General features: G+C 39.3%; 1 protein-coding gene and 1 long non-coding RNA gene across 3 annotated transcripts in view; both read left to right on the top strand.

The window, feature by feature from the left end:
* The first annotated feature begins 4,693 nt into the window (after positions 1 to 4,693).
* LOC310899782 lies at positions 4,694 to 15,449 on the top strand. 2 transcript variants are annotated; one of them, XR_014584661.1, is made up of 4 exons: positions 4,694 to 5,863; positions 8,573 to 8,679; positions 12,028 to 12,113; positions 15,003 to 15,449. It is a non-coding gene; the product is annotated as an uncharacterized lncRNA (long non-coding RNA). The 2 variants fall into 2 exon arrangements; XR_014584662.1 differs by having other exon boundaries at positions 12,028 to 12,173.
* Positions 15,450 to 24,099: 8,650 nt separating this feature from the next.
* LOC310901172 (uncharacterized protein) overlaps positions 24,100 to 25,138 on the top strand; it is a 31,426-nt gene continuing 30,387 nt past the window's right edge. The window contains exon 1 of the mRNA XM_083840301.1: positions 24,100 to 24,172. The gene's annotated coding sequence lies outside the window, so the exon portion shown is untranslated. The remainder of the gene's footprint in view (positions 24,173 to 25,138) is intronic.

Below are 25,138 nucleotides of genomic sequence, written 5' to 3'. Positions count from 1 at the left end.
CTGTGGATTTATTAAGGTAGAAAATTTCCATGTTTTGTAGTATATTGTAGTGATTGTCTATAAATATTATGTGCTGATACTTAAATGTCACTATGTTTAACCAGTGGAGAATAATAATATATCTCATTGTGCAATAATTTTAAATTAACACAGGTATTACATATAGTACACATAAAAAAGTAGTATACAATGATTTTGAGGTATTCTAATAGTCCAGGATTATGTGCTAAGACTAACCATTTGATATACTCTGTCTAGTACTAACAGCAGCACAACTGACATGATGTATTGCTACTTGTTTGTTTGTTTTGTCCACCTGTCATCTTCCATATGCTTGTTTCTAAGCTCTGATGAGGAAATCTCATCAATGTACTTAAATACATGAAGGATGGCTCTAAAGAAGATAGATACATTGGAGCTGTTCAACGTGACCCTGACTGAGTCTGGGGATTGGACCAGATGACCTCCAGAGGTCCCTTCCAACCTCAGCCATTCTGTGATGCTGTGATTCTGAGAAGAGAAAAAGTGCATGAGGATTTTTTGAGGAAGCTTGGGATATGGCAGAAAACTGAAGCAAAGTAAAAGGCAATCTTGGAGAGCAGGAATGTGAAAAGCCAGAAGCGCAGAAAGCACTCTTGGAATTTTATGGTCACTTTAGTCTCTCAGTAGCAACACCAAGCATGCTTGTCATTGTGTCTATCAGACACAATTCTGTATCCCAGGAGCTGGGCCTTCCCTGCCATTGTTCTTGCTCCAGAGCATATATCCAGGGAGCAAGGGAGCAATACATTAGCTCCTAGTGCCCCTGAAGTGGTGAAGTAAGGTCAAACAGTGCTTGACTTTCTGGTTAGAAGGGTTGTGCAGGAGAACACTGAGGAGCCAGCAGTGGCTTGTATGTAAGTCATCCATAGATGAGCAATGCCAGAGTTTAGGAATAGCTGTGATAAAGCCTTGTAGATAACCAGTGATGGGACTACGCCTAAAGAAGAAGAGAAAACAGGAGGTACAGCTGCCAACAGTATTGCTCCACCCAAAGGTTCCAGTTGAACAGGATATCCACGAGTCTTTTCTACTCTGTATGCAACAAAAGGGTTTGCAGAAGAGAGTAAGAAGGAGAATGTCACACAAATACTCAGCAGAACTCATAGGAAGTGCTGTACAAAGATTGTGCATATATATGTATATGTGTATGTACACACACATACAGTATAGGGCATGGCAGATACCACGAGATCTTAAGTAAAACTGAACAATGGGTCATATGGGCATGTTTGTGTACCAGGGTTCATTGCAAGACATGAACAACCAAAACATAATTTTCACTGTGGGCACCATAAAGCAAGATATTACAGTAAAAAGATCTGCATAGATATTCTGCAGTGCCCCATGTATCCCTTCTCTCTTGAAATTCAAAATAATAGATTTGCAGTTATCTGGCAATGATGGCAATTACTCCTTCCCAGTAGGCTGCTAGGAGCAGGCTGAAGAGACTTATTGGTAACATGCAAGAATCCTCATGTAATGCCCATCTCTAATTAGTTCATTCATATTGTGATGGTGTGGTTATCCAAATGGCAATCAAACTACACGTGCATGATCAGCACCTCCATTATTGTCTCTGCACTTGTGCTGTGGTCTAAACTCTCATGCCAGATCAGATACAGGTTTCGCAAAGAACTATGTATCAAGCATTGAATGAGTGGTGAGAGAGGAGCCTACTTCTTGTCCTTAGTGTCTCTTTAAAAGTCTACTCTTTTGTGGGACTGCTTGCTGAGCTTCTGTTTGTTAAGGCCATCTTATTCACTAGACTGCTGCAGTACAACTTCCTTTCTTATTGTTTGATGTTCATGCATCAAATGGTTATAGGGAACCTCTTTCTAACTAATGAAGACTCCAATGTAGCTCTCTTCTTCTTATCATAGTAGTCCAGCTGATTAAGCTGCTGTAACTGAATATCACCCTTTCACCTGGTAGTGGTTGGATGTAGCTGCATGTCCTTCTATCCTTTGGGAAGAAAAAGGACCTTCAGAAAGTGATAGGAAGTTTGTAAAAGTGGCCAGATCCCTTTTCTTACTGAAAGAAACAGCTGAGAGCAAGGAAAAAGGCAGGTGTTTCCACTGAAACTGCCTTACAGACTATTTTCCTCCCTGCTGTCTCCCAACACAGCTCTTTCACACAGCAGTCCATGGAAAATGACTGGCACCTAGATAAGCTGATTTTCTTCCACTTCTACAGCTGAAGAAGTAGTGAAGCAGTATGATAAACAGTGAGCCAACACACAGGGAGGAGAATATATTAAAAATAACAGATAGATTACTCTTCAGTTGTTTTCATGCACAAATAAATCTCTGGTGCATGGTGTTTATATTTGGTCAGTTCATTTTCTTTGGCAGACAGGTGATAGAGAGTAGATACTTTTTCAGCAGGTGTACGCAAAATATTTGACTTAATTCTGTGCTTGGTAGTTAGCTCAGGAGGTCTGGTTGCTTAGATGTTTTTGTGTGCCCAGGATAAACATCAGTTGGTGATAGCAGCGATATGGTGTTTTGATAACTGTATGGGCATAGCTTTTATCACCAGACTTGACTTGTTTCATGGCTTTTGATGATATTATCAACAAAGGGGATGCTGAGAATTGCAAGGTTTTCCAGGAGGTATTCTCCCCTCACCCCCAATATTTATGACGTATTCTGAAGTGAATCTGTAAAGCACTAAACATAACAGCTTAATTTCTTAATTTTTTTTTTTTTGGAAGCCAGTGACAGAAAGCCTTTGCCTTTTGCTTAAATGTTTGAATATTTTTGCTATTTGAAAGATCTGAACGATAGATCAAATTACAGAACTAGAAGTGGTATGTATGGATTCTCAAAAAACTGCATCCCCAAGGATATTTCTTTATATTAGAAGCAGCCTGGAGATGGCACACATTGCTTGTTTGCAGTTTCCAGCTCACCACTCTCTGGGAGATGAGAAAAGAAAGATCAGGGAAAGCGAAAGACAGGGAGACATCTGGTTGATGTTTTTTCTGAGACCATGGTAAATTTAACTGTATGAAGTTCAACAAGGCCAAGTGCCGCGTCCTGTATCTTGGGCGCAACAACCCCAAGCAGCGCTACAGGCTGGGAGATGAGTGGCTGGAAAGCTGCCTGGCAGAGAAGGACCTGGGAATACTGGTTGACAGGCAGCTGAATATGAGACAGCAGTGTGCTCAGGTGGCCAAGAAGGCCAACAGCATCCTGGCTTGCATAAGAAGCAGTGTGGCCAGCAGGTCTAGGGAGGTGATTGTCCCCCTGTACTCGGCTCTGGTGAGGCCGCACCTTGAGTACTGTGTTCAGTTTTGGGCCCCTCGCTACAGGAAGGACATCGAGGTGCTCGAGAGAGTCCAGAGAAGGGCAACGAAGCTGGTGAGGGGTCTGGAGAACAAGTCTTACAAGGAGCGGCTGAGGGAGCTGGGGTTGTTTAGCCTGGAGAGGAGGCTCAGGGGAGACCTCATCGCTCTCTACAGGTACCTTAAAGGAGGCTGTAGAGAGGTGGGGGTTGGTCTGTTCTCCCACGTGCCTGGTGACAGGACGAGGGGGATTGGGCTAAAGTTGCACCAGGGGAGGTTTAGGTTGGATATTAGGAAGAACTTCTTTACTGAAAGGGTTGTTAGGCATTGGAATGGACTGCCCCGGGAAGTGGTTGAGTCGCCATCCCTGGAGGTCTTTAAAAGATGTTTAGATGTTGCGCTTAGTGATATGGTTTAGTGGAGATCTTGTTAGTGTTAGGACAGAGGTTGGACTAGATGATCTTGGAGGTCTCTTCCAACCTAGACGATTCTGTGATTCTGTGAAATTAGAACAGCCTTAGGACTCCTAACCGTCTCAGAGGATCACTCTAGCTGCAGTAGGTTCAGGTCGTTTTTCCTTAACTCCTGCAGTCTAAGTCATAGCACAGAATTTAGCCCTCTGCTCTTAATCACAGTGCTATTCCTTGGAATTCAGCAGGTTTACATGTATATGCCTGTGGTGGGTGAATTAGGAAATAGGGCATGTTAGCAACTTGTGCACACATGACTACCTTCACCAGGCAGACGCAGAGCTCTTGTGCCTTACACATCATAGTTTGGGGGAAAGTTGGTGTAACTGGGCAGTTTTCACATAGCTGACAGTGCATGGGCAGTCCTGAGGTAGTTTTTCTGTGACACTGATCAAAAATCTCAAGAGAGTAAATTTTATTTTATTTTATTTTATTTTTGTAGCATAGTAGCATGGCCTTCCTTGTCCCCTGTGCAATCATGCATTGCTGAGCATGAGGATAGTGCATAAAGTGATGACTGAAGACAGCATGCTGTTTCATTTGGGTTAGTGAGAAATCAGAGGCCGAATCACTCTTTTTCTCTCTTGACTTTTGCAGTATTCCTTACTTTGTAGATTTTATGCCCCACATATGATTGGCTATTGACTCACTTCAGGAGACAGCAGTAGACTATACACATTCTTGTCATGGAGAACATTGCTTCTGGAGGCCTTGGTGGGCTATATAGATGATTCATTTAGCTTCTATCTGATTTACTTCAAGTAGAGGCTTTGATGAAACCAGTTTTGTAACTAAAGAGCCTGTTTTCTTAAAAGTGATTAAACACACCATCTTGTTGGTTATTTTACATCTAACTGCTTAAGATAAAAGGTATATGGAAAAGAAGGGACTTTCCTGGCATTGTTGCTCATCGGTAGGCTGTGGTTAACAGAGTGGCAGTAACTCATCTTTTTTCTGTAAGTTTCCAAGTACAGGATAGAGCTGACGTATAGTTCCTTATTGACTTTAATTCTGTAACTCATACTATGTGTATTCCAACAGTTGATCTGTAGACCCCAGTGTGTTGTCCCTAAGTTTGTGACTTAGGGACTTCTGTTCAGATACTGTTTCTATAGATCCTGTATAGTGGTTACCTGCTATTGAGTGAAGCTGCAAGCTCCTTCTGTTCGTTTCCCATGTTTGTTACAATTCTGTACAGACTTGGTGCTGTCACAAGACTCTGATCATTCTGTGCATGCACAGTGTTTTAGTTTCGTACAGTGAGATGACAATGGGTACCTTCCTGGAATCGTGAATGCCTTCATTATGTTAGTAGCCCCATCACTGTTAAGAGCACCCTGGGCTAGGCTAATTATGACATTGTCATTCACCCTTAATTAATTAAGTAATGTATTTGCAGGTGGGGGGTGGGGGAAAGGGAGGGGAAAAACCACATAAATGCTGACTGTTACTTTCTGAGGGCATAGCACCTGCAGCATTGTTTAATTTTCATTTATTTATGTTATGGTGGTGATTGATGTTTACCATTTCCATAGAATGGCAAGATGCACAGAGCACTTGACCAAAGTGCAAATTACCTGACCCAGTAAATTTGCAATCCAATTTAAGGCAGGTGCCACAGTGAATTAGAAAAAAAATAAAAATTAAAAAAAAATGATGGTGTATGTGATGTTTTGAAGAAGCTTCACCACGTGTGCTTCCTTCTCCCAGTTAACTTTGATAACATGGAAAAAATGGGGCTGTAGAGAGGATCTAACTGAGCAAACAGTATTGTGTTGAAAAAGGATTACAATGATATTGCATTAACTTGCACAATGTGAAAAACAGTAAGATTATAATATAGGAAACAACAAAATAATTAGCAGACAGTGGAGAAGAGAGTGCACAAGACTCAGGGTCATCTTGGTGATCTGCTGCAGCAGTGTAAGATCTTGTCAGGTTCCTGTGTCCTTTGGCTGTCCTGTGCTCACTGTCACGCCTCGGTGAGGATGGAATTCTTACAGATGTTTGTTGAAGAAGGTGGTAATCACAATAGCTACCTGTAATATTCTTTATCAACAGACAGGTAGGAATGAATCACAAAGATGCTTGCTCATCTGAATGTTGTTGCTGCTTTCGAGTGTTTAAAGATGCCATCTAGCAATATTGGTATCAGTTAATTTCCCTTTCTATCTGCAGTGAATCAGACAGGGTTCTTGTGCCATATATGTTTAGTGTACTTACACAAATCAGTTGCTTCTAGTGCATTATATGTAGTAGTATCTCATAACTATTGTGGTTTTGACTTTGTTAATCACAAATACATACATAAAAGAATGTTCATTTTAGTCAGACAAGAGAGGAAAGGTGAATGTATACAGGCTGATGAGTAGCAGTGGCAGCAATGAGACCCTACTGCCTAGTATGATTTAGAGTTTTCACTCAAAATCATAACTGTATGAACAGTGTAATTGCTCTTCTATACCTTAGAAGCACCGTAACAAAGGAATGCATGAGGAAGATTTAAAGAAGAATGCTTAAATGTTTGCTGTGTTTGATAATTATAGGGAACTCCCTCAAAACATTAGTGTCAAGATGTGAGATTATATGAAAGTGCTTGTTTGAAAATTTAATATGGGAGTGACGGGGAGGGGCACAAGGGCTTGTCAGGGACAGAATTTGTCCTCTTGACACTGAATGATAGATTTTGGGAGCAGAAAGACTGCGAAAGGCTCTGAAAGAGAAGATGAACATTTTATATTTGGTATAAGAAAGAGAGTGAAGAGATGCATAGAGAAGGACGGTGTTACTCTTTGGAAAAAAAATCTTATGGGAGTGCATTTCTAAGGAACAGAGAAAAGGAGTTGGTGGTACATCTGAGTAAAATTAGCTGTGTGCACGGACAACAATGGCAATGTTATGTTAAAAAAAAAAAAAAAAAGAGAGAGAGAGAGAGATCTCCAGGACTTAAACTGCACTGCTTGTGAAAGCCCTAGGGAGATCAGAGGAAAAGAAGCGGATTATAAGTCTTACTAGCAAACAAGAATTAGGTTATAGTGGTGCCCAGGCACATATTTCCTGGGAGGAAAGACTATGGCAGTTTTAATCTCCACAGTAGTTTTAGCCGGCAAGGTGTGTGCTTCCATGTCTCCCACTAGAGCCCTATCTTCATGGCTGTGCAGACATTTAAGGCTATAGCTGTCCTTGCCCTGGTATGTTCATGGTAGGCAGTAGTAGAAATTCCTTTTGAGAAACATTCTAGAGTATTTTGTTATTGTTGTTGCTCTGAGCTTGATGTGGAGTCTAGACAATAAGTCAGGTTAGACAAGGTTAGATTCCAGATTGACTGAAAAGGGCAGATCTCACATTCAGTAGTAGTGTATCTACTATTATTTGTGGATGAAATATCCCATGAAAAGGCACAGAAGAGAAGGAAAATTAAAGCTGTTATTCTATAAAATCCATATTAGAAATTGGAAGGGTGATAGTATCACAGACAAGTTCCTCAAGATAAAGTGTTTCCTTTGTATCATGAACTCCCTGTATTCATAACTGAGATTAAAAGTTTTATTTTTAGCTAAGTGGTGATCATGATCTTCCTGTCTTTTCTCTGAATTCTTATGGGGCTCAAGTTCTTAGGAGTGATGGCACAAACACAGAAACAGAGGATGATTAGACAGAGTTAATATTAACATGCATCCTGCACAGTGAAACAAATCCACTGAATTAGTTTCTCAAGAGAGCAGACTTCCTGACAACAAATTTACTTAAAAATGCTGTAGGAAAGATTTTAGAACACTGAGTCATTTGGAAGATGTGGAACAAATGGGGAAAATGAGTGAGAATATCACCACACCTTCATCCAAATACAATCCTAGTCTTTAAAGTTTTTTTTTGTAGGTTTTTGGGAGGATCCAGGACAGTGAGCACTATCAAGTATAAATTTTATACCAAGCAAGTTATTAGAAACTATAAGAAAGGATAAAATTAGTTGATATAGAAATAATTGGGATGTCTTGTGGAAGAGGCAGTGTGGTTTATTTAAAAGTGAATCGTGTTTCACAGATTAAAACATCTGGTTGATATACTGCATTTGAACTTCTAAAACGTATGTGACAGTCTCTCAGTAGAGACATTCAATTTCTTTAAGCTATTGTCAATTAAGAGGTATAGGTAAGGTCTTCCATGGTTCAGGTCTTTCATGCAGAAACTTACACAATGAATGAAGGGGAAGGCTCAAATACCTGGGAGGACAGGCAGGAGTGTAATTTGGGAGCCATCCTATTCCCTCCACTCAAATTTCTCAGAATATCTTTTCCTTTGTATTTTCTCTACTACAAGAACTAAAGGGAACCCAATTAAATTACTAGGTGCCAGGTTTACAATCAAAAGGAAATAGTTCCTCAGACAACACGGAATTAAATTGTGAACTTCCTTGCGATAGGAAGCCAGAAGTGTAAATGGGTTCAGAAATTCTTTGAAGAAATTCAGATGCTTTTCTTCTGCCAAGGACTAGTCAACTCTGGAGGCAACCCCTGACTCAGGAAATCCTTAAAATACTGATTGCCACAAGGTGGGAGGATAAACCAGGAAGTGTCAGCATTTATTTGACCTCATTCTTATGTTGTATCTCTAAAGAGCCAATGCTAATCATAGTAAGAGAACGAGTAGTGAGTTGCCTTTGATCTTACAAACAGTCAGCTGTATATTCTTATGAGAAAGCAAATTCAAGGACAGTTTGAAAAAAAGAATTCATGAAAACAAACGGAGCTGTTCTCTCTCTCTTTTTTACAAGAACTGCTCAGGTGTTCACTGCAGGATAAAAGAGCTTTGGTGAGCACAGATGGACTTTCTGGAGCTTCTGAAAGACAAGGAGAATTAGCAGAAGAGTCACTGTGTTTAGTAAGTTTTTCTTAGGATTTGTAACCTTTGGGTGTCTCCTGCTAAGCAAAACAATGATGTGTAAAAGCTTAGTGAAACACTTACCTTTTCTGTCTTTTGTTTGGAGTAAAACTGCAAACATAAATGCTTGTACTGCCAGTAGGAATCTGTAAAATGGTACCCTTATCCTTGTGTCATAGAATAATTTTAAAGGCATGTACCTTTGGTACAGGCTAATGAACTGTAATGCATTGACTAGATTCCTCAGGAACTTGTTAAGCCAAAGATCTAGTGTTTGTGACTACAAACATCAATATAGTGAGTAGCCAAAAGCAAATGTGCAGCTAGATTTTGTTGTAGGATGCCTTTGAGGGACATCATAGTGAAGGAGTGTTCAAGGAGGCAGGAAGAGAACTGGGGGAAACTCAGAGAAGTCCAAAGAGAAGATTATCTTTTGCTCTCAAGCTGTTCTGACTTAGCTAAGTTTCTGCAGCTACATGGAACCCACCACCCCTGCCAAGTTCCCCACTCATTACTAATGTCAATCTATCCAGCCTCTAAGTCTGATTTCCTTCCTTGAAGGCCTGATTTCTTTTGTTCTCCTCCTGGGGATTTTCCACTCTGTATTTCATGCAGAGTAGTTATTCAGCTGATTTCTTTAGACTTCATCCAACTAATTGTCCTAGGGTTCTTTGAATAGGTTATCATTAAGGTTATAACAACCCATTATTGTGCTTTGTCTGGGAGGGTTGTGATACAGCCTTTGTAAACAAATGGTGGATTCCCTATTTAATGAGGCCTTCCATGATTCAAGAGTTTCATAACAACTTTATAGCATCAAGTATAAGGTACACAGATTCCCACCACCCCCTTCCCACAAATCACAGGTTACTGATGTACCTCTTGACTACAGAAGTATTATTAAATATTCTGGTAAAAACAACTTCAGTTGCAGAAGGAAGGAATGACACAAGGAGAGAAACCCCCAAGTAGAACCAATAAATGTTTTGTTCTAAGAGCTTCAAAACAAACAGAAAATATGAAGTGATAGTGATGAGACAAGCTGGCTTTAAGTGGGATGTTTTTATAATGGGAGTGACCAAAGCAAGCTCATGTGAGGAAATGACTGGAAGGAGAGTGAGAAGTTACATGTGATAAATGGGAAGTGATGAGGAAGAATTTGATGGGGATCACAGAAGACCATGCTATAAAAGCAGGTGGAGATAGGAGCATACAGGAAGAGGGAGCACTGGTTCCCCAGCAGTTTTCTTGTTCAAGCTGACCTGGACAGTTTTGTTTTCTCTGCTTTTGGAGTAGTACCTTTGTCTCTCCAGGCATACATCAGTCTCCACCAGAGTCTTGTTGGTTTGGAGTTGTCACTTATGAGAACCATGAAGTCCTTTATTAGGGAACATACAGACTACTTTGCTGTTACCGTAATACTAACAAGCAAACTACGGTCATTTACTGCATCAGATGATGTCTTTGGGCCTGATTTTGTTGGTGCCTTACATTGCTTTATCTCATTTGAAGTTGATAGTGTCTTGTATTTTTACCATTTGTTTCTATTACAGGCTTTATCTTGTGGCTTGACCTCTTTTCATTTTCCTTGGGCTGTGCCTTCACCCATGACAAGTGTGTGGGCAGGCCTGTTAACTTGTGCCATAAACACATTCCTTCCTTCAGGGTGGTACTGAGAATGAGGCAAGAGTTTAATAGGAACTTCTTCAAATAGCTATGGAGTTTTGTCTGTTGGGATGCGTACTGTGCTGTTGCACTTATCCTGCTGTACTGGCCCTGCATGCCTCACTTAAGTAAATCTCTCTCCAGTCATTGATGTTGGGTGTGTCTCTCTCGCTCCTGCATCAGGAGGGAGTTAGAGCTGATCCTTTTGTCTGTATGTAGGGATTGCCTGTCTAACTGTAGAGCCTGAACTTGGCTCTGAGCTTGTTGCTTTATACCCTTGAATTGACACAAAGCAGATCATTGTAGCTTTGTTGATGTCATGGCAGGTTTTGCTCTCTTTGGCCTTCCATACTATGGATCTCCATGTAGTTCAAAGTAGTTATTGTGTTTAGTACTATTGCATCATGAAATTTCCTGAATGACCAGACATTTATTTGCCTTTCAAGCTACAAAATTCCAGCTCAAAAAGAGAGAGTTCTTGGAACACACAAAACTAATCCTCATGGAAAAAAGTAAAGTTAACAAGTGAATGCCATGATGTACTTAGTCAGACAGTTTAAGACTGTGTGGGCTGGAAGATTCAGGTATTCAAATAAACACTCTTTTACTTTTCTGCTAATCCTTCTCTGCTCCATCTTACTTTTATTTTTCCTGACTTCCTTCACCAGTTAGCTACTAATTGGTGTAATATTCTACAGAGTATGCCTTTTATCTGAGATTTATGTTGAGGAAGGAGTAGATAAAACACAGTAACACATCGTTCCAAAACTATATGGAGTGGTTTCTTTCTGTGATTCTACTGTCTTTTCTACCTAAAAATATTCATTACAATTCCTGCAAATCTTACTTAGCTGAAGTAGTTGCTTTCTCAAGAGTTAAAACTATCTAAAGAACTACACACTGTTAAAAGAGTGATCATGGGAGTTTGCTTTTTAATGGGAAAATGATCTTAGAACTAAATTTCAGCAGAATAAAACTTAGTATATCAACAAGACACATACATGGATAGCTTTAACTGCAGAGTGAACATAAAACACACAAAAATGAACACATACACTCATTTCATACATGCAGTGTTGATTTGGAATGCTCCACTTACAAATTAAACTGTGTTTGAAAATTAATCTCTTTTAGCTTAATAAAGTTTAGTTAAAAAAAAAAAAAAGAAAGAAAAGTTGAATCCAAACAGTCCCAAAACGCAAAAACACCCTCTCAGATCTTTCTCTTTGGCTCATTTATGTGATGAAATACATACACAAATCATAAGAAAAAAATGCAAACTATATAGTTTGCATAGCTAACGGAGTTCCAGAATCCCAAACTCTATTTACACTAGGTTTCACTACATAGAGTAGCTCCAGGTCATTCAGGTAAAGACTTTGTTTCATTTTTTGAGAGGTCAGTCCTGAGGTCCTTGATCATCTCAGCTCTATTTTATACAATGGAGTTCTGAGTTCAAAACTATTTTAAAATCAGACCTTTACTTTTGAAAATCAGACCATGGATTTCTATTAGAAGAATTTAAAATCAGCACTCAATTTTAACAGAATAGAAAATAATCTATTGTTTCAAATAACTCTGCTTATAGCTAAAATTTTCAAACATTTTTTCTAACCTTTCAATTATTTGCAATAATGGATTATCTTGCACTTTATATAAACTTTTCATTTTGTCTTTTACCAGGCAGTTTCCTTGTTTCCTTTAGAGAAGGAAAGGATATCCATCTCCAGACAACCAGAGGAATACCTGCGTGGATAAATTACCATGAGGCAAGTTGGGGTGTGGATTTACAGCATGTTACGTACTCCACCCAATGGCTTCTCTTTAAGGTACATGTAAGGTCTTTGCCACCCATCCATTGAGGTGCAAACTACATTTCACTCAATGGGGGTAAGATTACATGGGCATTCAAGCAGTTGATGTTAATGTACCATAATTTCACAATTCGTGTTATCTCTTAGCAACTTGTTTGTGTAGTATACATTTACCATAGCAAAAGGTTGTATAAACAGAAAGGAAACTTAGAAGGGTATTACTTACAACTCAGTACTCAGTATCATCTTAATAAGAGGCAAAGGGTTAGTGCATTTTTTTTATTGCGAAACTCCTTTGTGTCATGAAATGTCCACCAGGAGTATTTGGAGAAGAATGTTTTAGGCAAATAATATTTTGTGTTGACTTTTTACTGAAACGTTTTTCTGCACTTAAGTTGGAGGCATCATTGATTTATTCAGCTAGTACAGGAAGGCAAAGGAAGTAGTTAATATACTTCATGAATTACTGAGAGACTCAGAGGCAATTCTGCCTCTAAAACAGAAAGTGACCTTTAACTTTATTTTTATCCCCTTTTACAGAGTTCAGCACTGGATTTTTTTTTTTTTAACAAAGTAACATCACTATGAATAGTTTGACTTTATTCTGTGTAGACAGAAGGTTGACTGTTTGTAACTAGGTTAATGTATTTAACTTCATTTTGAAAAGCCCGTTGTCTCCTCTTTGTCTCCACTCCTTCTAACTTTTTCCTTCTTTTTCTGTTATTCAATCTAACTTGCTATTGCTCACTTTTTCTGGTAGTTCCATTTCGTTTCATCTGAAATTTTTATATACCGCTTGCCTAACGTTGTTTGGTTCATCAGGTAGGAAAACTGAGATTTTTGTTGTTAGTCCTGATATATCTGTATCTTTTTAATTATTAAACCCTACATACTGTGGGTATCTAATTGCTAGAACAGTATTTATAACTTTAGTTTTTCTTTTTTTATGTTTTTGTTTTCATTTACTTTTGATAGACACAGTAATGTCTCAATAAAATATTTTAATATTTCAATATTCAATTCTTTAAAACATTGGAACTACAGTTGTCAAGGAAAAGATTTTTAAAAATATTAATGGATGTAAAAAGAACTACCTTTTTCTAAAGTACTCAAATTGTCTACTAGCCTGCATATACACTGCTGAAAACTCAAATCTCTTTGTTTTATTTGCTGTCTAAATACCTTTGAAAATGAGTATCCTTAGAACTTCACTCACTGTTAAATATGGGACTTTGATTCTGAAAACATTTTGGCTTTTCTGAAAATATTGTCTTATGCCTTCCTATCAAAATTTATCATGTTGAGCCAAACTGCAGAAAATTACATTGAAGGGACTGCTGACAATGGTTGCTCTATCTGGAGAGTGTGTACCTTGGCAAGCACAGGTCTTCTTTTAGCAAAGTACAAAAATTGGAATGGTATTTTTAGAAGAGTTATGAAGAGAATCCCATTAAACTTCCAAACCCATCGGATACATACGTTAAAACTGGGAGTAAAGAACAAAATGTGTCTTTTAGAGCTCATAGCTAGTTGAAATTTAAATTAATCATGACTTGATGTAAAAAAAAAAAAATAATAATAATAATAGCGCTACCATAGCTTTTTATGTGTGAATGTACAACCCATTTTCTTCAGGAGTCAGTAAAAACAAAACCAGTATCTCCAGAACTGATCTCACCACAAAAGCAGGTGCCTGCTTTTTCTCTGTGTTGTATTGTTTGCCTTGCAATTTGAGAGCCGCCTCATTGGACACTATCCAACATATATTCACTTGAGTGCCCACTGTTACCCTGCAATAAGTGAAAGGTAACCTGCTCCTACATGAAAGAGAAGTAAATTAGTGCATTTTTACCGGAGGATTTGAGCATACATGTAGGGATTTACAGGAAAGTATCCAGCACATACAAACTTGCATCCTTGCTTATCTTGCAGTAACCTGTTTAATTCCCATAAGTTCAGAAAACCATAGCAATAGGTAAATTTATGAAGAGAGCTTGTGAAATATGAAGGAAACTCCAAGCCATTGGAGCTTGATTCCCTTTATGAGCTTGAAAAAGCAACAACTGGTGTTTTCTTTGCTGACTTCATTTGTGTTTAGATTAGGCCCTTTCTTTTGTCCTTCAGTAACAAAAGTAGGCTATGGCAATCTTGCAGGAATTTAGAGATAATGTTATGAGATTGCATCAGGTGATGCAGACCGAGGCAAACATAAAGTTTTGTCATCATTTTGCCATTGCACGAACAGTTTGTGAACCTGCAGTTTGCCCTGCAGATGGCGAGAAAGAGTGGTGGGGTGTGGTGGGCACTGCAGCAGGGACCTGATCCAGATCCCACTGAAACTGGGGAGGAAGGCTCCTGTTGTCGTTAGCTTGCTTGGATGAGGCTCTTTCCAGGAAGCAGCAGCCAGTATGGGACCAATCCAGAATGTGAGTTCCTCTGTATTTTTTGTGTTCCATGGTTGCCAAAGCTTTTCCTGCTTTAGTAGTTGTTACAAAGTGTCTCCTCAATTAAGAGCTCTTGAGCAACTGTTAATTTTTTTTCTTTCCTTTCATGCCACAGCCCATTATTAAGCAACTTTAAAAACGCATACATACATACATATATATATATATAATATATACATGTCTTCAATGACTGGCTTGTACATTGATTGAAGAGGTAGAAGGGACACATGTCTGTAGGAGGTTTCGGTCTGGTTATGACCTGAGGAAAACAAAGCTTCTTGCTGTTTTCTGTTTTCTTTCTCTAGAAAGTATGTCTTTTCCCCTTATGGTGCTGTTTTGTTGTTGTTTTGTTTTGGATTTTTCCTAGCAAATCAACATTTCTGGTATCCACATGTGTTAGTCTTTCACAGGGGGAGAAGATTCATCCTGAATGTCACTCCATCGGAGATGTGCCATGTGGGGGCTGTTCTGTATCATGCTTGTCAGATAGAGGAGCTGAATGCTAAAGGTGCCACGTGCCCAGCTCGGTGACGCAGTATGTATGCGTGCAGGATCTGACAAAGGGCATGCTGTTTGTGGAGCAATGGCCTTAAGTGAGGATACTGAATCCTCGTTCCAGCACTGACATGAGAAACACAGTGTCTGCACTGTGCCACTGGTGTGCCATCACGTCTCCACAGAACATCTTCAGCCAACTTACATTCTCATGTCCAGTGTTGACACACTTACAATCTCTCTGCTTCCCAAAAGGTTTAAAGGAATATTTAGCTTTTGAAGGTTTTCACAGATTACTGTCAAAAAAAAAATAAAAAACTAAAAAATTGTGTAACAACTGAGCTGAATCATTTGGAGCTGTCCTGGTTCCAGTTAGGACAGAGTTAAGTAGCTCATAGTAGCTGGTAGGGTGCTATGTTTTGGATTAGGATGAGAAGAGCGCTGATAACATGCTGATGTTTTAATTGTTGCAGAGCAGTGTTTACACCAGGCCAAGGACTTTTCGGCTTCTTGCTCTGTCCTGCCAGCGAGCAGGCTGGGGGTGCAGCAGGAGCTGGGAGGGGACAGACCCAGGACAGCTGACCCAAACTGGCCAAAGGGGTATTCCATACCATCTGACGTCATGCTAAACAATATATAGGGGTGGCTGGCCGGGGTGGGGGGGCCGGCTGCTCGGGAATAGGCTGGGCATCGGTCAGCGGGTGGTGAGCAATTGCATTGTGCATCACTTGTTTTCTTACACATTATTATTGTTAATACTATTACCATTATCACTATTATTATTATTATTGTTATTATTATTTTCCTGTCTTAATAAACCGTCTTTATCTCAACTCACAGGCTTCACTTTCCCGTTTCTCTCCCCCCATCCCAGAGAGGGAGGGGGGAGGGTGAGCGAACGGCTGTGTGGTGTTTAGCTGCCAGCCGGGTTAAACCACAACAGGAGCATATACCATCTAATGTGTGTTATGTGGCCATTAAGGTGAAGGCAATTCCCTTTTCTTTTATTGCCACAAGTGGTAGCTCACACTGATTCTCCAGTGATACACCCCACACTATCTGTGTCTACAGAGCTGAACCCTTATGGGTACAATTTTCAGCATCTTTTATCCCAACCTCAAATATATTAGCCATGCAGTGATGTTGTAGATAGCTCCAGTCACCCAGAAGCAGTTTAGCAGTTAAATGGACTGACCAAGTTCAGTAATCTCTGATGTGCTTTGCCTTCTGGACCTATGGCTCCCTCTTCCAGTACCAGGACTATTGATTCTTGTTGTTTATTGTCTTAGAGCTCATTTTCTTTGGACTGTGGTCAAAATTGCCTAACAGAAGCCTTTTCAGGAAAAGCTGCAAATCCTATGTACCTTGTTTGTGTTCCTTTCAGAATTTGGAGGTGTTGTTTAATCCTCAGCATAAAAGTCCATGCTTGGATGATGATTTCCTTAGCTCACTGAACACATGTTCATTATGATCATTTTATTACTGTGATTTTCATCATGAGTGTGAAGTGATGGACACAGCCAGGATCCCAAATAAACAATTTAATTTCTGTAGAATTGTGCAGACCTACAGCTGCCGTGACTGTAGCTTAAAGACATTAAAGGCATTTTTACTGTCTGTTTTCTGCTAAATTAAATATCGCACTTGACAAACCCTGACTTGCTCTTTTTTTTTTTTTTTTTTTTTTTTTTTAGTAAAGAGTGCAAGATTCGGGTCAGAATTCAGCTTTTCAGTCTGTCAGAATGGAGATAATGGAGTTTAGCCTTCTGAATACAACTGCAAATATTTGCAGTAGCGTGTTTGGAAATTGTGTGTCTGCTGAACAATAGGCCCAGTGCAATGCACCAATAGAACAACTACCTGTGCAGCTGCAGTATTTCACCCAAAGACTATTTTGCAGAATTGAAAAATAATCATTTGAAAAAACAAAACAAAAAAAACAATCTTCACCTGCATCTTCCCAGAAGGGAAGAAAGTGCTTGCTGAAGTATGAAGTGTGTCCTGTTAAGAAGTATGTTTATTTAAGTCTGAAGTATGTCTGGTTGAGAGGTCACTTCTCAGATCTAATCTGTATTCCAGTGAGAGCTCTGTTCTAGGGGAGACAATGAATTTTTTTTCTCAGTTGTTCTGTCCTATTTCCCTTTCCAGTTCATTTATGAGACCAAGGGTATGATATGTTTTTACAGATTCTACTTTCAGGAAAGAATACATTATTTTTCCTCCATTTATTTATCTATACCTCTAATTCACACAATTTCTGTGTACAGCAGCTTGTTGGTGTAAAGTTTGAATTTTACCTCTTCGATTTCCACTATGTATAGTTTTTTCTTTAGTTGTAATTTCAGAGTTTTAATCTCCAGAAGGGTCTGTGCACCAGGATCCAATTTAAAATGAGCGACGACCTCTCTGTCTTCTAATTATCAGTAATTCATCTTATGGTGTAATGTTGTCTAGTGAAAAGACATTTCTGAATTACTCTGAAAGAATGAGGATCTTACTGTACTATACAGCTGCTGTGGTTTGTAAATTCTTCCAAAGCATTGTATTGCTTACATTTTTGTTTCTTTTTCATTTATTTATCTATTTATTGTATAATAACATCTGTATTGCTTTGGGCTCGTGGTCACAAGATGCATCATGAGCTACTCTTAGCAGAGTTGCTTACTTCCCAGAACTTGCCTACACTATGCAAAGCAGCTGTTCACAGACGTGTCTAAGGAAATCCTGGATGGGGTAGGTCAGATATCAGAAACAGTGGAATCATGCTGCTTGGCACTCTGATGCATGCTGCTTCCCAGGATGTGTCTTTCTAGTTGGACCTCACTTTTTTGTTAGCACTCTGGATTCTCAGGCGTGTCAGAAACAGAGTATGCAAAGTACCGTTTGTGTTTTCCAGCTTAATTCTGGACCATGCAACTTCCTTTAATGCAATGCTGGAACTGCTGCCTATGGCTAATTCTCAGCTCTCTGAGCTTTTTGTGCATATTGAACTCCACTCAGAGTTGTGGGTGTTTTGTGCTGCTTTTGATGAGAGAGTTGGTGTTTGTGATCAGTTTGTGCAATGTTAAGTCATGCTAGACACCTAAGTTTGTTCTGAATAAACTGGCATAATTGTATGGCATACCAATATGATGTGCAGAGCTGAGTTGTCATGTCTGAACAGTAGCACAACAGCAGCATAATTAGCTTGACTTCTAGAAGTCTGCACCACTTCAGCATTGTGTTGTCTGCCTCACTTATCTTGCTTTCAGTTCTGGTGCCATCAGGTAATCTGTTGCATAGCATAGCAATCTCTAGGACTAGCTCCCAAAATGGAAAAGTTTTCTTTTCAACCCTATTTTCTCACAGCTCTATTTTCTTTTTTTTTAGTTTTATCTTCCCTTTGATCCTACAATGAAAATTCTCCTTTCCATGTATCAGTCATACATGAAGGATGGTGGTACTTACTTTCTGAGACTGCTTAGTTGCCCTCCTCAGTTTATAACCTCCGATGTCTTACTGCATGTCTAGCTGGAAAACCTTGAGAATGCATGCTGTAGTTTATGTTAATCTCTTATGTTCTCCTCCCAGCCCTCGAAAGAATTAACTAAATTGTTACACCTGTTGTCTGAATATTTAGGTAACTGGTAGTCAGCAGTATTTAGATAGCCCAGCATTTAGCCAAATGAACCTGAACTTGATTTTGTCCAAAAAAAATCCGTAAAACAAACAATATCTGTTCTGACAACTGTCCTGTCATCCTCTTTCCTGGTTTCTGTTGTTTGTACTGACAACAAACATGCTGCTGTTTACATGTTCTCTACAAAACAGATGTTGATGTACCTTTGACAATATGAAGCATGTTGAAATTTATTGATGAAAAATGTGTTAGTGTCTGGTGCCAGAATAAACATTCTTTTTTCTTCATGTACATGTTTCTAGAGTACTACAGCTTGGATTGTCATTAATCTCTCTATCTGTGTAGCACATGAAATTCTTTAGTTTTGTGTATTTTGAGACATAATGTCTTGCAGAAAGGAGATCAGTCCAGGGAGGAGGAAGTGAAAAACAAGACTGAAGACATTATTGGGATGGTTGTCTACGTTTATGGTTTATTAATTTAATATTGATTTTTTTTCTTTGTGCTGAGCTGTGAATCTCATTTTAATATAGAAAGATTTTCTTCTCTATAGTGTTTCTGCCTCCTCTTTTAATTAAAATTTTAAGAGCTGGTGATAAGGACTGACCACAGAAAGTCAGTAACCTTGATGTCTGATATTCAAGGTGTTAGTGTTTTGAGACAATTAGATGGCTGAAGCTAAGAGAAAAACTGAATTATGCCAATTTTCTCAGCAGGCAGAAACCTAAAAGCAGTATAATTTCATAAAAGACAGATCAAAGAGAATTTGTAAGGGCAAGCCATTAAAATTGCAAAAGTTATGAAGTGTGAGACAGACTGCATAGGAGGAGAAAAAGGAAAGGAATTTTCTTTGGTAGCAGGAAACTCATAAATAGCTGAAGGACCTGCTGAGGTAGATGGGAACTAATTCAGAAGAAGAAACAATTCCCTGGCTTTGAAGAGAAGCCACGAAGAGTAAATAAACACCAGAGTTCTTCAGAGTGATTGTTCTTCAGCTTTCTTGAGACAAACTGCTATTTACTTCTTGTCCTCACCTCTTTGTCTCCTCTTTTCCTCTCCTGTAGCCTCTTTGATGCTAAAGGAGATGCTGGAGGTGAGGGCAAGAGGTGTTAGTGGAGCTGAAGGGGACTTGGAAGGAAGTCATTTGAGGAGGTGGTGACTGGAAACGTGTTGTGTGGAGGGCTTGTGGTATGGGGTGAGGGGTCTGAAGGGGCACAAGAAAAGAGGGCTGAAAGGACACTGAATTTCATTGGTAAGGCTGAGTGTGAGAGACTGCCCTCTAACTCAGGAGGAGAGGTGTTGCACTGAGGAGGCCTGTCCTGTCCAACATTTTTGCCTTACTCTTCCTGCTAGTTTCCTGGAGCCCTTACTTCAGGCTAGGAAAGCAAGAACAGCTAAAAGAGTAGAGGAGGCTCAGGAATATGGTATGGCTCTGTTGAGTCAGAACGTTTGAACCCTCAGCAGAAGGGATGTCAGGAGAAGCTGAGTGGGATCCTTCCCTCCTTCCTCTCCAGGGAAAGAGAGAGGTGGTGAGCGAGGCAGGAGGGAGAAGAGCTACCAAACCACAGCCACTTCTATCCTTTTCCTGAAAGGTGTTCCCATTTCTGAAGAAACACTGCTAGGTTTGAGGATAGCAACCTAATTCAAGAAAAGCTATTATTATAAGACTTACATACATCCATGCATTCACAGTGATAGGTTAGGTAATAGTAAGTATATTTAAGGAATGCTGAAGAATAAAGTGGGTCTACTTATTTGTGATTAGCATAGGCCCTTGGAGAGTAAATGAGGACAGCATGTGAATTTGAATCTGGGGCTCTGGAGAAGAGGGGCTCTAGAGGGGAAGGAGATTGAAAGCTGAGGTATTGACCAGGATCCTGAGGACATATGTGGGTTGCTGTCTGTTCCGTTGCAGATGAGAGAGAGGGAAAGACTGAGCAAGATCTTTGGAAATATAATTAAGATGTTGAAAGAAGAGAAAAATTCAGCCTTTATTTATTTAATTAGTTTGTTTTGTTTATTGATTGTTTTTTATTTCCCTTTCATTTTTTAAAGGCAGCTTAGTGTATGCAAATCCATTCTACTGTACTCAAACACTGAATGCTGGTGAGACTAGTCCAAATGATGCTGTCCAGCCTGTGATAGAGATCTGCCATAGCTTTCTGACATTTCAAGATATTTATGGTTAAATGTTTTCTTCCAGGTAGACAAACACTTCAGATGATTTTGGGACCAGCAACAGTATAGCTGTATGCTTTCTGGAATTGCCAGCCCACTCCAAGTTATTCCAGTCTTGGTGAATTCCTCATCCTGTTTGTTGTGTAGTGCAATGGTAGGAACTAAATGATTGTTGAAAATCCCAAAACTAAACAGAGATGCCTTGGAATGATTTCTGTCTCTGTAGGTCATCACTAACAGTGCTCTACCTCCTGAGTAATCATTTTTGAGAAATCCTACAAGCTCTGAACCACTTTTGAAAGGCAGTATTTTTGCTGTTGCAGGGAACTAGGTGTACTAAATTAGGTGTAACCATACAGATTATGCAGGCTGTATACTCTCAATCTGTTAAATTTTCTGGAGAAAGTACTGACAGTTCCAGAAAGGTACAACTTACTATGAATCTGTTTTCCAGTCCCTGTTGCCTCCCTTTTTAATTATGGTGCTTTAGTTTCAATGGGACAACAAATTAAGAGATTCCTCTGTCCCTTTGAAAGTATATACACACCTGGTATCTGTGGTTTAGCACAGGCTAAAGAGAGGCTTTGGGGCTTTGTTTATGAAGTAGAATTCCCTACTCATGCTACCAGTGGTTGCTAGGTATAGCAGAGAAGACCTTTGCATAAATAAACCTCTTGATTTCAATATCTTTGTTTCAAATGGATGTGTTTACACTAAATTTTGCCAGCAGGTGCTTAATCACATATGAACAATTCAGTGCTAGTTGTGTTAGGAAATGTGGGGACTTTTTAAAAAGTTCCAAGTATAGATGAGGCAATTTCCTCTTTCACCAGCAATATCACATCTTCAACACATTCATCATTACTCTGGAATATCCCAGTCTTTGAAATTGAACTAAATGGCTGAATTCTTTTTAAACCAGTGTTCTGTTTATAATAAAGATATAAATAATTGCTTGTGGTTGCAGTTTTTTCCTCAAATACAGAAATTATACAGTTGGGTTAGAAACTGTTCCTTTATATGAAGTTCTCTGATAGCTTGACACTAGAAAGATGTGATAAACAGATTTGGACCTTCTTTAGTACTAGTGTCAAGAGATTCACATTCTTCATATATATATGTCGATCCTGTATTAGTTTTCTTTGCTTTCTTTCCAATTGTAGGACAGGATTTTCCATGTCCACTAGCAGGCTTTCTCCTACAAGTGTCCTGAGGTGTGGTCTAGGTGTGTTCAAATCTAGCTTAGTCATTCATCTGTCACCTTGTCATTAGCATGGCGTCTGTATTTAATTGGGCTTCCTTCCTTCCTTTCTTCATCAGAAATCAGTATTCAAACACTGTGAAAGCTGCAGCCCATTATTAAAAGTAAGTTCTAGGTGAGATTCTTGACTCTACTAGAAACATTGAAAATAATATATTAAGTACTCTTTCACGTGAGTATTATGCCTAAAGAATAAAAAGAATAAATTATATGAGAGTCCAGTATACAACTGCAAAGCCTCCTATTTCTCAGACTTTATACACAACCTGTTTAAGAGGTGTTTTTTTTTTCTTCTCTAATCTACGAGTTGCTTGATAAGGGGTAATCATCAATGACTTTCACTGGTTGCATCTTTCCTCCCAGAAAATGTTACTGAGTTATTGTTGTGGTTAGTATTTTAATGGTGTTTAGAAACACCATTGAGATCAGCACTCAATCTATTTTGTGTGTAGTAAAGGTTAATCCCTGCCCTAAAATGCTTGCTTCATTATGAAGATCATCACCAACAGGTCATGACTGGCAATGCTTCCCCTCTGCTTGTGCACACATTTGAAATGCTGTGACCAGTGCTGGGCTCCCTAGTACAAGAAGGACTTGGGCATACTGGAGTGATTCCAGTAATGGTCAAGAAAGGTGATCTGACATATGAGGAGAGTCTGAGAGTTCTGGAACTGTTTAGCTCAGAGAAGGCCTGGGGGGAGCTCACCTAATAAATACCTGATTGGTGATGGGAGGAGTATAGAAAGAGCCAGCCTCTCCTCCGTGGCATCCAGTGACAGGACAAGCTTCAATGAGCATAGATTAAGACAGAAAAAAATCTATTTAAATATGTGAGAAAACCTGTCTTATTGTCAGTGTACTCAAACACCGAAACATTATGCCCAGAGAGATTGTGGAGTCTCCGTCATTGGAGACAATCAAAACCCTACTGGACACAGTCCTGAGCAAACTGCTGTACCTCCCTGCAAGCATCAATCCCCCTGCCTTGAGCAATGGGTTGTACTACGTGATCTCCAGAGGTTCCTCCTTCAAGACTGCTGTCACTGTGCTCCCACTGGCTTGCCACAGCAGTCACAGATTACTGTAGTGAGTAGGGCTGAGCTCAGGATACCAGGCTGTCTGATCTGACCCAGCTGAACTTGGCACATGATCAGAGGGGCCTGCTCCCCACATGCCAGATCACAAGATAGTAAGCTGGTCTAAAGGCTTGTGCTATTCAACACCCACGTTCCCAGGCTTCCACCCCCTGTCCCTAGGCCATACTTGTAACTGGGATCACCTGCATACAATGGCATCCTGGCTGCATTCCTTTTCACCTGGGCACACGGCTGTGCAAGTGGCCCCGGAGTTGCTATAGCAGCTCACACTGCTAGCAGTTTCTCCATGCGGGAGTGGATAGTGAGGTACATTTATGGCTGCATTTGCTAATGTAGCAAAACAGTGTTTTAAGCTCTGCAACTATTAGAACCATCACTGAGATCATCTGGAGACAATCATGCCCAGGCATGGATATGCAGGAGACAAACAGGCTAGTTCACACACACACACACAGAGACAAAAAAAAAAAAAAAATTGTTCTCTTACCTTAGTGGCAGAAATGCTATAGTCATTGGAAGTTGTGTTCACGATCTATCACTCTGATTACTATTTCCGGTGACTCTCTTGTTCATAGAAAAAATAGATTTTGGCAATTGAGCTGTGTATGAGTGTTTGATATTAACAAGCAGCAGGTTCAGTTTGAAGAAAATTGGTTTGAATCTAACCAGGGCGATCAGATATTCATGAATAATAAAATGTCACATGAGACATATATTCAGCAAAGTTAGGTGTCCAGTAAAACTAGTTTCAACGTTGTTTGCTCTGCCTAATCTCTAAAATTATAATGTGTGAGTCACAGCCCTTAGATGATCTTAACCTTTACTAGAGGATACCCTGCTTTGTGTTCAGCAGCATAAACAACTGAGCAAGGACCTGTGCAGACCTGGCGAACACAACAGGAGACCCTTTTGACTGTACCGTAAGTCATGCATTTTTTTTTGCTATGGAATTACTGTCAACTGTTACAACTGTTTCTAAATAATCAATTGATAAATTGTATTTTCTTATTCAAAATGCATTTTAAAGCTTTTTGCATTTTTTTATTACTTTATTTTTTTAAATATAAAAGATATGTCCTCTGTAAGGGCACATTCGTATAGCATAATCCTCTTTTGGAAAACACGTTGAAATGTTTGAGAGAGTTAAATGAAGTAAAGGTGTGATAAATAACAAATAAGGTGCATGAAATGAAGCAGAAGTGGGGATTTAAGTATTACTTTCTAAAGATTCTAGAGATCTCAGGAAAAAAAATGGATAAAGTGAAAGGCTGAAAGAATTAGAATAAGAGTGACAGTGGAGCAGGTCACAAACAAATCAGCGTACAGTTTTAACCATGTAGATATAAAAACAAACTTTCTGAAAGTTGTTCGGCAAGGGGTTCAGGTTGGATGCAGGAAGATGCTCTTCCTAGCAATAGTAGTATTGTTATAACCATGATATTCAAAGAGTTTCAATATATAAAAGCAGAGATCCATATTCTGAATTCACTGAATTTTGGAGAACCAAGACATAGGAAAGTGGAGAATACAAATGCAGAGTCATGGTGGGAGCTGGTAAAGATTCAACAAGTCAACATGATTTTACAAGGCATGAGAGTCTAAATATCGTTTCACATTGCAAATCAGACAGGTGTCTGATTTGGAAACCTAGCTTAGGTTTTCCATTTCAAAATCCTTTTATTTTACTGTAGGGAGTATTTTATTTTATTAAAGATTATGTAGGTAAAGCAATATACTACAGGAGGATGTTCTGGATTTCTAGATATGTTCCACATATTTACTTTCTTCTGTCTGTTGACAAAAGTTGTTGAACTAATTATGGTACCATTAATACTAATTTCTAGAGTTAAAGGTATTGCTACAGATGTGAATGGATTATTTTCTTG

Source organism: Anser anser (assembly GCF_964211835.1).
Source record: "Anser anser genome assembly, chromosome: 5".
Taxonomy (NCBI): domain Eukaryota; kingdom Metazoa; phylum Chordata; class Aves; order Anseriformes; family Anatidae; genus Anser; species Anser anser.
Note: the sequence above shows the minus strand (reverse complement) of the source record. Positions and strands in the feature narration are given on the sequence as shown.